Source organism: Lactuca virosa, chromosome 5 (assembly GCF_052849685.1).
Source record: "Lactuca virosa cultivar CGN04683 chromosome 5, Lactuca_virosa_CGN04683_v6, whole genome shotgun sequence".
NCBI classification, from domain to species: Eukaryota; Viridiplantae; Streptophyta; class Magnoliopsida; order Asterales; family Asteraceae; genus Lactuca; species Lactuca virosa.
In genome coordinates this window covers 145623079-145639302 of record NC_136430.1, presented here as the reverse complement: position 1 = coordinate 145639302, position 16224 = coordinate 145623079, and positions in this window count along the sequence as shown.

The following is a 16224-nucleotide window of genomic DNA, read 5'->3' as shown; positions in this document are numbered from 1 at the left end:
TAGTTATAGTGAAGGTTTCATGAGTTGAGCGTGTGATTGATGGAATTATAGGAAGAACGAGGAATTAGTAGTTACTCTTGAGAGAGTGAGTGTAGGGTGTATGCGTACTGTAGTTGTTTTATGCTTAGTGTTCCAGGAATTTCATGACGATGCTTTGAGAAAAATACAGGTAGGTGTGGAAAGTAGTGTGGGACTGTACTACTAGAAGCACAGGACATGTACGCGTGTCAAGGATGACATAGGTTCTAGGATATGAGTAGTGAGTAGAGATGTATTATGGTATAATATGATTTTTTGACATGTTCCATGTTTATTTTCAGTATGGTGGTTACGAGAGGTTTCGGTTCGGGTGATGATGGTCTAGAGAGGACATGATTGAGTGATGACGTGATCCGGGAGCTGTTCACTACTCATGTGACTTTATAAGTCAGAGAGGCGATTCCCTAAGTGTTTGGATCTCTCAAGACCACTCTGATTGAATTGTTTGACAAGCGCTATACTTCCATCACTGAGGTTGCCACTACCGCAGCCACTGCAACCATTTCTGTTCCAAGACTTTAGGGAGGAGGGTCAATGTAGTACGAGGAGTTCAGTAAGACAAAACCCCAAAATCCGAAGGGATCAAGGACCCAATTATCACTATGAGGTGGATATCTAATGTTAAAGGGTGTTTCTATACATGTTCAAGTATGGAGAACCAGAAGGTGAAGTTTGCACTAAAATGTCTTCGCTTGGGGGCGAAGGATTGGTGGAAGTTTGCGACTCAGAGATTTTCTACTACGAAGCAGGCCGTAGTGACTTGGGAGCAATTCACATAGATGTTCCATAATAAGTATGTTCCGCTGGTAGAGAGAGAGGGGGAGAGATAGAGGGAGAGAGAGAAAAAAAATAGAGAAAGAGTGTTAGGTGCAATTTGTGAACATTTTTGCACACCTTTTAGTCCCATTTCATGCATCTATTTAGCATAATTGTTCTTCCTTTTTCTTGCATTTCATCATATTCATGTTAGTCTCTAGAACAACCTTATTTGCACACTTTCATGTCTTTTTCAGGTAAACCGGAGCTTGGAATGCGCTTTGGGAGGTGCCGGGAAGCATTGGTGAAGATTTCGGGATGATCGGGCGAAGAACGAAAAAGTTGGAAAAATCAAGTTTGGATTCGGAGTCAGAGCGGTACACGGGCCGTGTTGGATTTACACTGCAAAATCAACACGAGCCGTGTTAACCAAAAGGAAAGTTGTTGAGCAAGCTGAACACGGGCCGTGTCCTTTTTGCCCTATGCTGAACACGGGTCGAGTTCGACCCAAGAAAACTAACTTTTGGCAGTTTTTCTATTTTTCATATTACGGAAAATTGGGTCATTTGGGAACACACACAACATATCAGAGCACATTTTGAGAGGGGATTTTGAAGGTTTTTGCAAGGGTTTGATCAGTAATCATTTGGAAACATTATTTCTAGTATTTGTAAGTTGTAATTGCACATTATTTCCATCTTTTTAACTTTTGATCTTGTTCTAGCCATGTGTGGCTAGAACCCTAGTTTCTCCAACTTCATGTCTTGACTTCTTAGTTGTGATTTTAATCATATGACTTGATGTTTGTTTTTAATTTTATCTAATGAATTTGATTTTGATTTAATCGAATGTTTGATTCTAATTGTGATTCTTATTGGCCATTTGAATTAGGGTTAGGTCATTCAAGTTATCTCTTTTACAAAATCCGTAATTGTTTTGTGAAATTGAACAAGTAACAAGCACTAAACTGATTTCCATTGAATGAATTTAGTGTAAATCTTATTCACACACTCTTACGCTCCCGAGCTTGTGAGGAATATTGGGTGTTGTTGGGAACATTCACATAAAGTTTAATGCAATCTTTCAATCTAATTCTAAGAGCGTGTTTAGATTAGGTTAGTAAGGTTAGGGTTAATCAAAGAGCTTGTTTTGGTTAATTAATGTGGTGAATGGGAAGTGTTAGAGCTTGTTAACACTTTCAAGTACCAACTTAGATAGAATTGAGCAAATATCATGTTATCTTGGAATCACATTGCTAAGTTTTCATACATGAGGTTGGAGTCCTTACCATTTCTGAATTTAATTCACTCTTTTAGTTGATTACTTGTGTTTTTAATTGTTTGTTTTAATTATTTCATTCTAAACCCCCCTCTTTACTGTTGGTGACCATAGTACCTTGCCTTGTACTACCATTTAGTGCAATATAGTGGGATTCTTTTGTAGTATATCGTACCCCTTTATTTGTTGGGTCTGACACGCCTAACAAAGAGATAGGTTGGTCGAGGAGTATCATTTTCTCAAGCAAACGATGGAATGAGTGACGGAGATCATCAAGATGTTTATAGAGAGAGCCCTTTTCTTCCCCGAGTATGATGCTTCGGAGAAGGTTCAGATTTCATGATACTTAAGTATGCTAAAGACTGAGATCTGGAAGTTCGTTTCTGTTGGGTTTTGAGCATTCTAACACTCCTATGGTGTACATGCAACCCTATAAACCTTGGATCTATGTTTTCTCTATTATACATGCAAATGGTTTCCAAGGCATTAAACCTATAACTAGCATGCATTTGACATAAACCATATAATATACTAGTTAGGGAAACATACCTTTTATGTGGCTTGAAGTCTTGATGTATTTGGCCTTAAGAGCTTAGCACCAATAGTATGAAATGCCTCAAATGGAATCACAACACACCTAAGACAAAGGTGGCTCTTGAGAGAGAATTACATGCACCAAAACACCTCCATATTTCTCTAAGAAAAGAAGTGGTGATTTTGGCTATGGAGTAACCTATTTATATGTAGGATTCCAAGGGTCATGGTTATAACCCATAATCCATACCCATGGGTTTTATGATCCATGGTTCATGTGGCCCAACTCTTTATGTATCCATACATAAACTTGGTCCAACATGGATCATAAGCCCAACACATATAAATATAACTAATTATCATAATTAGTCCCCATAGATTTAATTAGTCTCTTTTGATCACTAAATTAATTCCAAATTAATTCTTGATCGATACTAATTAAAACATATGATTTCATATTAATATATTATAACTTATAATATATTAATAAACCATAAATAACCTTCTCTCAAAAGTCCATCCTAACAAATTGTCATGATGATATGCAACCCAAATGGACCATGCTACTCTCGGGTCAAGTACATACCAATAATAGTTATGGGCTTAGACATCTAATCCAACAGTCTCCTACTTGGATAAGTCTAAAACTATTATTGCAAGTACGACTTCATAACCCGACTAGCAATCGTTGCTCTTAAAGCCGCTGTCGAACTCTGAACAAATCAATGACGCGTCCATTAGATAAGGGATCATATATTCCTCCATTCTAGATATCATATGGACTGAGACATGGATTATAATCATTCTCTCTGTCCATTTGTTGTTTCCTGATTTTCGATTTATGATGACTGACTGATTGAACAAATCAAATCAGTCCTGGCTTGGCCAAGCACTAACATGTGTCATCGCTAAATCATCGAGGGGCCCACATATATCGTTTTTATCCCAAAGGTAAAAGGAATGGATAAACTTCGACTCATATGACTTGTTCTACTACTTGTTGAATCATACACAAAGGCACGTTTTATAACATCGAGTTATCAAATGCGTTTTCATGCAATCAATGTATAACCAACTCATAGTAACAACTCATATCTCTAGGTTTGAAGAATATAAGATATTATCGTCTCATGATCACTCGTGATAGAATCCATGAAGTGATTCAAATGAGCGCGGGTTGAATCCAATACTCAGAACTTATGAGCACTCATGAGTGTTGTAGCACCACTTTGTCCACCAACTTGGACCTCTAAAACCAACCCATGACAGTCTTGATTCATATGTACTTCCAACATATGACCGACTGTGGATGGTTTGAATAACTTAATCATTCAGGAAGAGCGACTTAGTTATTCTGGAAGTCAAAACATGAAAAGTGAAACACAAGAATAAATGAATCAAATATGGTATCAAACCCTATGAATATAAATAAACACTTTTATTTATCACCATACTGATTAATCATTATTCATTGTTTCGGTTTTATCAACTTTATACTTGAATTAAAAACACTAGTTGTCCCATGCTCCAAGCATGTACACTATGTTTTTCTTAAACAATAGCTTTGCCATACACCAAGTATGCACTCTATGTTTGTCTACGATCCTTACTTTGTGAAATAAACCAATTGAACATAATTTCAATGATTCTAATTTCACACTCCCAAATCCTTATCGAAAAATTTGAGAATTTCAAATTCCTATCATTTATCGAAATCTGTTTAGATTTTAAACTTATATGCACTGACCCTCCTGTAATGAATATGTACAAAGTCACAAAGACTTGTCAACAGTCATTATAAGGTATTCCAATAGAGATCAACTCCATGGAAACTAAGTCTCATATTCAAAGTACATTGCTTTGGACATGCTTCTTGCATTAAGTTTTCTAATCTTACACAGATAACTTCCACCTATGGAGACAACTCCATATTCTCCTTTTGACTATCACTTCTGAATAAGAGATGCCTCTTTTCAGAATATGTTAATATGGTCCTTCCAAAATTAGCACTATACTTCCAACTGTCCCTGAGCAACCAATCTTTGGTAAACCTCAGATTGTCCTCGACAATTGCTTAATCATTTTAGTCATATCCAATTCTAGACCTTTTCCCTTCTTAATGCCTTTGGGCATTTGGAAAAATTTAGAAATGACAAATATTATAGCACATGCAATCGATCCTGTACCCAAAGCAAATGGTACACGATTCATGATGTCTCACATAAAGACATGATTCTAGACCAGTCTTTTGCTACAATATTTTTATTTGCCACGTTTTCAAAATTTGACTATGAAGAGGGATGTCGTAATCATAATCGAATTTTGAGAACGCAATATATAGAATTTCCATAAGTTGAACCAATCCAACATGAAATTCATATATATATTCTTGACTAAAGATGATTAAGGTCTCAATCTAAGCCTTTAGAACTGAAATGAAGTATATCCTCTCCCTTAATTATAGCAAAACAACTTTTTCAATCCCTGCAGCCTCACGAATTGAAACTTTTGTTTTCTATAATTAACATTGCTAACTTGCAACACTAACAATAATTATCATGCTCCCACTAACATGATGATTATTAGAATAACACTTATGCTCCCACTAGCTTTGACATGTACTCAGAAATCAGCTGGACTTCTAGAAATCAATACTTTATTGATTTTCTGACCAAAGTTCAGATTTCTGATACGAGATGCTTTGATAAAACTTTATCAAAATCATACACCTTTCCTTAGATAGCATGCATGTGTGTCTAAACAATTTCAGAACTATGAAAAGGGATGCCGTAATCATAGTCTCAATTGTTTAGACCTTTTGCCATCTGCTTCAAATCTACTTGGTGGAAGTGTTTCCTCACCATCATTTTCATGAATCGGAGAGAAACCTTATGACCCTTAGATTTTATGGTGTATGTGTTCTTATCCATGTGAATCGTCAAAACCATAGTCACAAGACAAGGATAATGACAAATCCAAACTCATATGGACTGAACTTATGCAATCTTAACTTCTTGCCACCTGGCAGTACAGGGCCCGCCATTGCTTCCAAGTTGTTATGCAACCAATTGAGAAATTTCAGAACTCCTATGCAAAGCCAACTTTAACTGGAATGGGCACAGAATATGTCAACACGATAGGTTATAAACCTCAAGTCGTGTGCTAGTGAAGAACCTCAGGTTTTATTCTTGATTAGTTCTTGAAATTCTTTTTAGGATCTTTAAGACTCCCACTATCCTCTTGACATATAAGACTATCTTGCCAAATATTCAAGAGATAGTGCGGATTCTTTATCAAGACAAACACTTCACACAATTGGCCTTAGTTGGTCTTTGTTTTATCCAAAACATCACAACTTACCAATTTCAAATGTACAAGAGTAGGACACTTTAACTCTTACATTTGACAAGTGTTTTAAACCTTTCTTTAAGATATGTCACTCAAGTTACAATATTGGAGTATGACTCTAAGAATTGTTTTGGAACGAAGTATGACTCATCTTCCTGATCTAACCATTTCAACAATTCATGACTCCTCTTCTTAGTCATAAGAATGCACTAAGATGACCTTTAGAGGACTAATTGTGATATGATTTCTAAATCATTAAGATGATCACAAACATGATACTAAAGTACTCTCCCATCTTTTCAGATTTGAGAAACTTTTATCTTTCTGCCTAATTTGATTCTTCCCATTCGTTCTGCCATACATTGAGACTTTTCCAATGTTTCAGAATTATACTTAAACTTGTAAGTATAACCATATTTACTAAACTTTAGTAAATCAAATAGTCTTAACGAGCTTTGTGGTGGACATGACCAGTGCACAAGAATGTGTACTCGATCCCTTTAGTCCTTCATTTGACTCACACATCCATGTGAACAAGTAATTAGTCTTGATTTTCCAACGCTTGAAAGTTCTCATTCATCATACTATTCAACTTGCATGATTCCAAGTTTCGGTCCAATTGAAACTTGGGGGATGAGGAACTTTCCTGATTTGGTAAATTTAGACACTACCACAAATTAAAGAATCAAATCCATTTTCCAATATTGTTGTCAGTGGAATCATATAAGCAACAATTTTCCACAAATGCCATTGTAAGGATACTTCAAATAAATAAAATTAAACAATTTTCTTTTATTTTAAAACTTTGCGGAAAAACTTATCCTTACAATCCACATGGAAAATTGTTGTTATCAATTCCTTAGCAATATATCATAATTTCTTAAGCAACTGCTCAAAATTCTGATGCGATCGAAATCCACCTTCGCGATCAGAATCAGCATATACTTCCTTTAAGATTTCTCTCTATTCTTTGATTCTTAAAACATCAACATGTGACCCAGTCACATCATGTAATGAGGATCTCAGAATAGAACTTAACAGAGTTAGAAAATGGGCTCTACCTGATGTAGAGTCAAACTTATTGACTTTAACATCCTTAGGTAAATTTGGCAGCTTTGCAATCAACGCCCCTTCCTTTGGAAAAATAAACATATGGACCATTTGGTAATGGGACTATCTCAGACTTAGCCTTTCTCTTTACCATTTGGTCAACCAGGTTGACTATGGCCAATCCCTTTCCATTGGGAAGAGAATGCTTTTTCTGGATTTCCAGTGTCACCATTGTCACTGTCCATAAATTTTTTTGGAAGTTGATCTTCTAATCAAATTTGCTTTACTATCGATCCAAATCATTGCTGATTCAGCAGCACCAAGCAAATAGATATGATCATTAAGGTTCATGTCATAGTCTGTTTCATAGTAGTCCCAAAGGAACTCACTATGTGACTTAGAAAGTGATTGAACATCCAACTTTCTCAAGACTTTGACACCCAACTCTCCCGGCTTGTCAATATGTGACTTCATCTTTAAGATGTGATCACACATAGACCTTGCTTGCCATTAGGGCTTGAGTGACCTTGAACATGTGGGTTAGGGAGAATAATTGGAGGAGATGGAGGAAGAGAAGTATGACTTCCATGAGCTAAACTCGGGAAGTCATATTCATTAGGAAAGCTTGGTTTGGGAAGATCATTGTTGTCTAAACCAGACATCAACAATGGGAGAAATTCACATAAAGTTGATTTAAGTCCTTAATATAACACCCAATATGATATATTATGGCTAGGACCCAACAAACTATTTTATAACTTGGAAGAGGTATGCCGTAATCCAAGCTATAAAATATTTGAAGGTAGGTGAATGACGATTCACCAATTTCCACCAAGATAAACGAAATGTATTATTAGGTTTTTAATTGGTTTTGAAACTCCTAGATTCTTTTGAGATTCATTGAACTTTTCAATGGCATGTTTCAATCTCGAGTGTGCCCTTCAGGTTTTGTGACTGGGATGTCGAGGATCACAAAACAAGGTGTGAAGTAACCATGCAAATATACTTGGTACCCTTAATATTTACCCCTCAATCGATGTGTCGGTTAACCACACACGCTCCAACGATACTATGATAAACATTAAGTTACCCTTTGCCTACCTTGTTAAGTCCAGGTTAGTGTGCCGATTAACCACACACGCTCCACTAACAGCTTAAACAAAGTGCAAAGTGTAATTTCATGGATTAGCACCTTATTCACATTTTCCTAAGTAACTAAGATTTGGAATTTATAAGTGTTTAGTTACTTAGTATTTATCATTATACTTATAATAAAGGGAGAATTATAGTCCTTGTCCTACCTGTTCGGCTAACGACCCTCCACCGGTCAAGGAAGCGGTGAGTGAGAGTGGACACCCATTAAACTGCCATTTTATAGGCAGTAACCTTATACCCCCCTTTTAGACCGGCTTCGTGAATGAGGCCTACTAATGGTAAGACGACTTTATCTTATACATATCTATATAATCAAAATTATAATAATAGTATAAGGGTTGAATTTTAAACTTTTAAAATTCTAAGGTCTAGTTTGGAATTAAAGTATACATGGGGGGTAACTTTACAAATTCCAAAACTTGAGGACAAGTTTTGAAACCTTTCAAAACTCTTGGATTTTTCATAACTTATGAGTTTAATTAAGGTTTAATGAAAAAAAAATTCAAGTTCCATAACTTGAGGACAAGTTATGGAAGACATTAAATCATTTAATGATCACATTAAAAATAGTGACTCTTCTATTTTCATAACGTATGAGACTTAATGACACTTTAAAAAGAAAAACTCTTCACTTTCCATAACTTGAGGACAAGTTATGGAGTTCATAAAAACCATTAAGATCAAATATTCCAATTGACACAATAATCAAATAATTTTTCTATGATCTAGATTAAACTCATAAGTAAAGATAATTCACATCAACAATTTTCAAGAAATTAGATAATCATATAAACTAATACAAATCTTGAAACTTTGACAATTATCCTTTGAAGACTCTTGGAATTCATAACCTAAAGAGTTAATAAATGAGACATTTCACATCCATAACTTATGGAAGTTTCAAAACTCTTAAGATCATAACTTTAAAAAAAACTTTTGAGTTCCAAAATTTTATGACAAAATTTGTAACTCCTTAAAACCATTTAGATCAAACTTTTAAAACAAATAAAATAATCATATCATTTTATCTTTTAATAAATTGACCTAATTCAACTCTTGTAGTAAAGTGACTCAAATTTTATAAATAATTAGTTTTTCATAAAATCAAGTAATTATCATAAAATTTGACAAACTTCATGTTTTTTTTTTCTTTTTTTTTCCTTCAACTTGAAAAAAAAAATACATTTGCATCAAATATAATAGAAAACAACCCATGGCTCTGATACCACTGTTGGGTTTTGAGCATTCTAACACTCCTATGGTGTACATGCAACCCTATAAACCTTGGATCTATGTTTTCTCTATTATACATGCAAATGGTTTCCAAGACATTAAACCTATTACTAGCATGCATTTGACATAAACCATATAATATACTAGTTAGGGAAACATACCTTTTATTTGGCTTGAAGTCTTGATGTATTTGGCCTTAAGAGCTTAGCACCAATAGTATGAAATGCCTCAAATGGAATCACAACACACCTAGGACAAAGGTGGCTCTTGAGAGAGAATTACATGCACCAAAACACCTCCATATTTCTCTAAGAAAAGAAGTGGTGATTTTGGCTATGGAGTAACCTATTTATATGTAGGATTCCAAGGGTCATGGGTATAATCCATAATCCATACCCATGGGTTTTATGATCCATGGTTCATGTGGCCCAACTCTTTATGTATCCATACATAAACTTGGTCCAACATGGATCGTAAGCCCAACACATATAAATATAACTAATTATCATAATTAGTCCCCATAGATTTAATTAGTCTCTTTTGATCACTAAATTAATTCCAAATTAATTCTTGATCGATACTAATTAAAACATATGATTTCATATTAATATATTATAACTTATAATATATTAATAAACCATAAATAACCTTCTCTCAAAAGTCCATCCTAACAAATTGTCCTGATGATATGCAACCCAAATGGACCATGCTACTCTCGGGTCAAGTACATACCAATAATAGTTATGGGCTTAGACATCTAATCCAATAGTTTCGACTTAGTAGTATAGGACACTAGTTGAGCTGTATTCATTTGCTCGCAGGAGAGAGATTGAGATTGAGACCCAGACGAGAGAGAAGAGGCAGACCCCAATCCATACTCATCCTGCAGCTAAACAGTTCAACCCTATTGATTCCCGATCTGGAGGCCAGAAGGCTCGTACTTGCGGAAAGTACGGGTATATGCATGAGGGTGTGTGTCGGTCAGGGACCGGGTGCCACGATCGTAGAAAATGACTGCAAGTCAACTAGTTTCCTATACTAGTGAGTCGAAACGAACTCCCAGATATCAGTCTTGAGCATTCTTAAGTATCGTGACATCTGAACCTTCTCTGAAGCAGCATACCCAGGGCAGAAAAGGGGTCTCTCTGTAAACATATTGGCGATCTCCATCACCGATTCAGCGGCAACAGCCCCCGTAGTAGGGCACTCGAATTTGTTACCATTGTGATCAGGTTGGCCATGTGAAGGCCAACTTTCCCTTGCTTTTTTCTAGACCAGTGCAGGCACTGACCCCTGCAACTCTTCAGATCATAGACAACTGCCATAGGAGGGCTGATGCTCTGAAGGCCATGGGACGAGCCTTTCAGTTGACTGCAGAGGAGACCAAGGCGGCACCCGACATCTCTACTGGTATGTATTCATTTATATTTCTGTCAAATTATTTTTCGTGTGCCTATATTTATGTTTTTATTAGGTACCTTTTTAGTTAATTCATTTCCTGATCAAATGCTTTTTGACTCAGGTGTGAGTCGGTCAGTTGTTTCTCATTCCTTCAGCAGGTGTTTCGATGTGCCTCTTGGGAGTTGGATTGTCCGTTGCGAGTTTCCATCGCCAACTGATACAAGGTTTATGCTTCAAGTGTCCTATGTGACTATATCTTGGAGATATTCAAGGTGCCCTATCCGATTGATATGATTCCCATCCTTATGGGGGATGTATGCACGATTGTAGGGTTGGATTAGTTGAACAGATTTGGAGTTACGATTGATTGCGAGAGACATCTAGTGGTGGTTCGAACCCCAGGTGAGGAGAACTAACCATTTATGGCGAGGGTACCAGGGTTGATTCAACTTTCTGTTCTGCTGCCATCGTTAGGTAGTATCTTCAACATGGATGTACAAGCCACTTCACGTATGTAGTCGACACTCGGGTTGATGAGATGTTGTCGGTTTCTGATGTGCCAGTGGTTAGGGTGTTTCTGAATGTCTTCCAGGAAGACTTACCTAGTGTGCCTCCTGTGAGGCAAGTGGAGTTCAAAATCGATTTGATCCCTGTTGTGGAACCGATTGCTAAGGCGTTCTATCCCCTCTCACCACCTTAGATGAAGGAGTTTTCCTAACTGCTTCAAGATTTGTTGGGCAATGTGTTTATCTGGTCGAGTATCTCTCCTTGGGGAGTACCGATCCTTTTCATCAAATAGAAGCATGGTTCTCACAGGATGTGCATTGATTATCGGGAGTTGAATAAACTGATAGTGAATAACTGTTAACCACTTCCGAGGATTGATGATCTTTTTGATTAGCTACAGGTTGCATCTTGGTTTTTGAAGATTGATTTGAGGTCAGGATACCACTAGATGAGATTCAGATAAGAGGATATTGAGAAGACGACTTTACGAACTCGTTATGGTCATTATGAGTTCGTGGTGATGCCATTTGGGCGCACCAATGCACCTGTATCATTCATGGATCTGATGAATCGGGTATTTAGATCGATGCTCGATCGGTAAATTATTGTCTTCATTGATGATATTTTGGTCTACTTCAAGCCCAAAGAGCAACATGATTAGCACCTGCATGAGTTACTTGTACTATTGAGGAATGAGGAAGGAGAGGCTGTATGCCAAGTTTTCCAAGTGTGAGTATTGCGAGATGTCCTGTTCTTGGACACCTCATCAATTAGAACGAGATTTTGGTCGATCCGAACAAGATCGAGGCGACTATGTAGTGGGAGGTCCCGAAGTATCCATATGAGATCCAGAGCTTTCTTGGGATGACAAGTTACTACAGGTGGTATATTCGGGATTTATCCACGATTGTTGTTCATCTTACTCACTTGATGAATAAGTGTGTAGATTTTCAATAGGGGTCTACACAGCAGGCGGCATTTGACAATCAGAGGCACAAGTTATGTGAGGCCCTGATATTGATCCTTCTTGATGACGTTGATGATTTTGTGGCATATTGTCATGCTTAGATCACTTGATTGGGGGCGGTTCTCGTGCAGCGAGGCAGGGTTATTGCTAATGCTTCCAGAAAGTTGAAGCCTCACGAGGCTAGGTATCATACACACGATTTGTTGTTGGGGGCGGTGGTGTTTGCCCTCAATATTTGGCGACAATATATTTATGGGGTCTGTTATACCATCTACATAGATCACAAGAGTTTAAGATCTCTTATGGACCAACCGAATCTGAATATGAGGTCGCATATGTAGTTAGACGTGGTCAAGGATTATGATTGTGAGATCCTTTACCACCTAGGGAAGGCCAATGTAGTCGCTGATGCCTTGAGTCACAAGGCAACTAATGCTCCTATTTGAGACTTATGTTTAAGGATGACCATCATTTGACCACTTCTAGATTTGATCAAGGAGCATTAGGTCGAGGGTATCAAGAAAGAGAACTAGAAGTAAGATAATATTAGGGGTCAGATTTCTAGCTTCGTTATCGACAGTCGGGGGTTATTGACCCAGTGTGGATGGGTTTGGGTTCCTGTTTGCGGTGGGGTATGTCAGAAATTGTTGGAGGATGTGCATAAGTCCAAGTTATCGATTCGCCCTGGAGCCACAAAAATGTATTGGGACTGGAGGCTTAGTTATTGGTGGCCTTGTATGCAGAAAGAGATAGCTTGGTTTATTGAGAGATGTCTAACATGTGGATAGATGCCTAACCTGTCGGAAGATCAACGTCGAACATTAGAGGCCGCATGCCAAGTTAGGATATTCCCATGTGGAAATGGGAACATATGACAATGGATATTATCACAAAACTACCAAGGAAGGCTAACGGATTTGATGCTATTTGGGTGATTGTCTGCCGGCTAACCAAGAGTGCCCATTTCCTTGCTATCCAAGAGAGCTCTTCGGCCGAGAAATTGGCCAGTATCAACATGCGAGAGATCGTTGCTCGCCACGTTGTCACTATATCCATCGTATCTGATTGAGATGTTCAATTCACTTCCACGTTTTAGAAGATGTTCCTAGATAAGTTGGGTACTTGATTTCTTCTTAGTAATGTTTATCATCCCCATACAGATAGGCAGAGTGAGCAGAATATTCACACCTCCCTTTAGCTAATTTTTCATACAACAACATTTATCATTCTATAATTGGTTCACCTCCTTACAAGCCTCTTTCTGGGAGGAGATATTGGACACCAATTTGTTAAGGAGTGGTCGGCCATAGGGTCATGGGGGGCACTGAGGTAGTTCTCTAGACGGCAAAGCTTATCCAGCAGATCAGACAGAGATTATAGACATTGTAGAGCAGACAAAAGAGCTAAGTAGATTGATCATAATAACGACTGAAATTACTGATAAACCTTATTTATAGGTTTATACCTAATGGCGTGTCTTGATCAGATGAATTGCTTGGCTAGATATCTCCTTAAGAGACTATTAATATAAATATAAGTTACACTTAAAACATACTAAGTGTAGCTTAACTTACAGAATTTTCTGGAAAAAGTTTGGAAAGTCGTGGGCAGAACTTCAACTCCAAAAACTTTTTTTCTTCGTGCTCTCTGACGCCTCAGAGCCTCGCTAAAGTAGCCGAAAACTCATGAATACTGGGAAAGGGGTTTCGGGAAGTTTTCCAAAGAGAATTGGAAGATTTGGTGTGAAAAATGAACAAAATTTGGTTCCTATTTATATGTTGTCAATATCGACGCGCCGCGTTGCAGTCCTTAGGCGTGCTGCACGGCGGCTCGGTGTTCATCCCGGCTTCAGCCATGTGTCACTCAGTTAATGGGCCACGTCAACGAGCCGGTTGAAGGCCGCGCCTGTTCTTTTGGCCATGTGGCATGCTTCGGGTGTGCCACGTCATCATGCCCGGTAAAACTTCGAATTTTCGAAAAATCATATCTTTCACATATGGTCTCCATTTTTTACATTCTTTATATTCCCGATTTCTTATCGATAAGTACTACAACTTTAATTTAGACTTCGTCAGCAAATTCACATTCTTTTTTTATTTTATAGTCTGCGAGGATTACACCATAAAAGGCTATGAAAAATTCATAACTTCTTCATACGAACTCTATTCTCGATATTCTATATATCGATGGATTTGTATTTTCAAGTACATCAATTCCCGTCTAGATTGTTTTGGCTAGAAAGCAACCGATATCCATTTCACTTTTTATGAAATACATTGTTGTTTCGGGTTGAATGCGAAACGTCTAAAAATCACAACTTCCTCAGTTGAAGTCTGATTTAAGCGTTCATTATATTTTTAGAATCCTGTTGATGTGTACTTTCGAATTATGTTATTATTTATACAAAATAATACATAATTTATGCACCTATATTATCTGTAATTGGATTGTTTAGCTCATTTTCTTATGCATTTTAATGTATAATATTATATTTTCATGTAAAATAATCAGACATTACACATTAGGTCTATTACTTTGACGTTTGTCCTATTTGCGATTGACGATCGTTGGCCTACTTTTGATGGTTGTCACATATACATACTTGGGTCAGGTAAGTTCACAAGGATACTAAGGGACTTATATGTGGGTATGCATAATGTGGGGTATCATTGTGTAATGATTATAACAAGTTTTCGTTTATATCTGCATAATGTTTATAGATAGGCAAAGAATTGGCAGTTCTTGTTATGTGGATCAGCATGAGTCGATCACTGTTGTTGAGGTATTGAGGGTTATACATTATGTTTTTTTGGTATGATTGGGACGGTCAAGGAAGAGTTAGTCGTTTTGACAGATGAGCAGATTGTGGTGGCTCTAGCAGCCGGTGCGGTCGGGAGGAGTATGTACCACCAGTCGAGGTGGAGCAGATAGCTCGATAGTATCTAGCTCTTGATTAGACTACAAATCGGTGATAGAGAACACTGTCAAATTCATGAAGAGGGCAATTTTTTGCCCCAAGTACGCAACGACAGAGGAAATGGTAATGTGCTACTATTGAGATATGTTGATCACTAAGATCCATGAGTTCGTAAGCATTGCCAAATGTGAGAACGTTTCTGAGTTAGTAGTTAGCGGCTAGGAGTAGAAAGAGCTGGAGTTAAAGATCCAACAATGAAAATGGAAGCATGATCAGGTTCACACAACAGTAGCAACTGCCAAGAGATCTAGAGTTTGAAAATGTTCGATCAGGTGGTCAGGGTAGCCACGATGGTTGTGGCAAGTATGGAAAGATTCATGAGGGTGTTTGTCGTGCGTCTGCCTTAAGCTGTTTAAGATATGGACAGGAGGGTCATTACAGTTAGTATTGTAATCTAGGAGAGATGAGATTGTTTTTTCTTTATGGTCATTAATCTTATGTCAAGGATGATTGTCCCAGACAAGCATGGGGTGGTTTTAGATCCGACACCCTTAGCTTGGCAATTCCCGGATGGACATCATGGATTGGCGGAGGTCCCAAGGGCAGGGTATGAGCTATTCATATTTCTTTAGAAGATGTGAGTGCAACATCTTTCGATGTCTTAAGTACATTCCATTAATTCTTTGATGTTTATTTGTATTATTTTATGCTCTTGAGGGACGGTATATTTTAGTTGGTTCCAGTTATGTTCAAGTTTTGGTTCTCATTAGTTCTAAATTTTCTGACTTAACATTGTGGTTGTAACTTATAAACTTAAGGGAGTCGTTGGTAGGATGTTTAGAACTTCCTGATGCCATGCTCGATTGGATCTCATTAGTTCTAAATTTTCTGACTTAACATTAACACCTCTTTTTGTCTAACTAAATAATGCTTTGAGGTGGAATTAATTAGTCGAAGGACTATGTTGGTTTCCTATCATTTATGGTTTCCTTTAACTAGGAATGTATAGTTATTTAAACCAATTTGGAGATTCTAATGA